The sequence below is a fragment of the Rutidosis leptorrhynchoides genome, chromosome 3 (genome assembly GCF_046630445.1).
Source record: "Rutidosis leptorrhynchoides isolate AG116_Rl617_1_P2 chromosome 3, CSIRO_AGI_Rlap_v1, whole genome shotgun sequence".
Classification (NCBI taxonomy): domain Eukaryota; kingdom Viridiplantae; phylum Streptophyta; class Magnoliopsida; order Asterales; family Asteraceae; genus Rutidosis; species Rutidosis leptorrhynchoides.
This window is the reverse complement of record NC_092335.1, coordinates 518,327,523-518,330,051: the sequence shown is the minus strand read 5'-3', so window position 1 is coordinate 518,330,051 and position 2,529 is coordinate 518,327,523. Positions and strand designations below refer to the sequence as shown.

The following is a 2,529-nucleotide window of genomic DNA, read 5'->3' as shown; positions in this document are numbered from 1 at the left end:
ATGAGTATCAATTTTCAATAGGCAAATAAAAACTGCCACCCAAACATGTATATATAACAGTCCAGCTTTGTACGGTGTGAGTGATAGTAATCGTCGAAACAAGCTCAAATTTGGCGGTGTGAGTGATAGTGTGGTTACCAGAGGGAGAGCTCTTCTTCCTGATTTGTCCACAAAAATCACACCAAGAATCATTACAGGAAGGCATAAGCAATAATCCAGCTATGTAAGATAAAGGTCCTTCACATTACAAGTTTTATTTAGCAAAGGAAATTGTGGATTTCGAAACATGATCGAAATGGTTTGAAAGGTTTCGCGTTGTAGTTAAAAGAACTGTACTACATACCAGCAGTTTGAAACGGTTCGCTTACATAAAAGCCTATCCCATTAATTCCTCCAGATTGTTGACAGACCATTAATCCAACAACAATCTAGAACATATACGAATAACAATTAGAAACTGAACTGTATGACCTGACATTTCTATTAAACAATAGCAACAGATCAAAAAGTGGCAGTTGCTTACAATAACTGCTTTAATGTACTTGGCATCGAACAAATCCAAGAAGCGTGCTTTAGGAAGACTTCTAACAGCAAGTATAGTTTCCTATAAAAAAATACATAAATCTATTAGCCTTTATTTTTTATAAAGATATACAAATAAGACATCAGCAGGTAACTCGTAAAGATTGCAACGAAAAAGTTAGTACTATACATGTATCTCATCAGCTTCAACAAAAATATTTGCTTTTGCACCACGAAGCTTGCGTAAAGAATATTCGAATTCTGCTTCACGTCCTACCTTCGCCTGAAATAAAAAATATCCATATAATGTTATAAAGCATTAGTATTAGGAAAGTGACTAGGTCTACATCAACTTATTTGCGTGTCCAACTCAAAACTTTTTAAATATTGAATAGCATAAGGGTTAGAGAAGTGACCGGGTCAGGTTTTGTTAAGTTAGAGACATATATTCTTAAAATAAATCTAATCCTATCTATGATGTTGTTGTAGGTTTATACTTAAAGACAACTATTGCAAGACAGAAGATGATATATTGAGTTTGAAGTCGGCATTTATCATAATTATAATTATTCATTGTTAATTTAATCATGTAATCGCTGTGACAATGGAGAAAAAAATCAAAATATAATGACACATCTTTAACTAACCATATGACTAATTATGGAGACTAATATTTCAGAGAGCTTGCCTATATAGGTAGATCCTCGTGGTCGAGCTCACTATACCTTTCATTTTGTTCCATCGAAGACTACCTTCAACGTTTTCAGCTCTAGTAAATCCGGAAGTGTGAAAGTGAATAGAAGTCTTTAAAGAATTGCCTTCCAATTCCTACATTATGGTACATAATAAGACAGAGTATGTATATGCGTAAAAATAAACATACAATGAAATTTACACCAAAAAAATTATTTTTACTTTGAGCTGCCACATCGAATAATATTTGATCATAACTACTACACATTTATGTAGCTATGAAGAAACATTAGAAAAGTAACTTCTTGTTAGTATTTATATTAAAATACGTTTTCATCTGTTCAACTAATCATATGAATTATTATTATACATATAAATATAGGAGATACCAGTTAGTAACTAACATGCATAATAAACAAATACTCATAATATACTTCATAAATCCTAGTTATGTTAACATTACAACATATATGCATGATCTGACTTCAAGCTAAAGTTATCAAACAATTAGAGCTCCAAAAGGCTTATGATAGTAAACTTAGAGAGCAAATATCAACTTTTTACATAACAAACCATGGCTTGAACATTACTAGGAAAAAATAACCTTCCATATACTCGTAGTTGTAGCAGTTATACCATAAACAGATTAAATAATCAACCAACAGTTCAATTCAGTAAGTGTTACCGTACAAAATCATAATCAAATTTACCAAAGAAACACATTAATTTTGAAAGTTGATTTATCCTTTTAAGTGAAAAAAACATCATATGTTGGGCATCATATGTTGGAGAATATTACAAAAAAATTGAAATAATCAATGACGAACATACCTGACGGTGGTGAATTTCACACAATTAATCGGTTTTGAGATTAGAATAAGACCCAACGAGTTTTACAAATACCCATCAAATTAAACCCTAGAGATTGCAAAAGTTTGAAGAAAAGCAATCATTTATCATATATTGATCAGATCAATTTTCATATTTGTATTCAAAAATTCGATTGGGAACTTCCACAGAAATCGATAGAACAAATCGATTTCGATTAAGTAATCGATTGAACAACTAGATTACTTACACGACTGAGAAATTACATGTGTTTATATCTCTAGCGATGTTTTTTTAAAAATCCATTAAGATCGATTGAGAAAAGCAATCGGTTATGGATTAGGGTTCTTAAAAGAGCAGCGATCCGTTTCGTTTCCGTCTCGCGAACGGAGATTTTTGGGGGATTTTGAAAGTGAAATTAGTTTAGGCGCCGAAAAGAATTGAGATAAAGAGTTAATTTGGGATCTTTAAATTTTTTAAGCAATA

At 31.7% G+C, this 2,529-nt stretch overlaps 1 long non-coding RNA gene across 1 annotated transcript; it reads right to left on the bottom strand.

The window, feature by feature from the left end:
- Positions 1-277: 277 nt before the first annotated feature.
- Positions 278-2,197, bottom strand: LOC139898305 (uncharacterized). The gene is made up of 5 exons (XR_011776956.1): positions 2,047-2,197; positions 1,211-1,350; positions 713-805; positions 524-604; positions 278-428 (listed from the first exon to the last, which is right to left on the bottom strand). It is a non-coding gene; the product is annotated as an uncharacterized lncRNA (long non-coding RNA).
- Between the last annotated feature and the right edge of the window lie 332 nt (positions 2,198-2,529).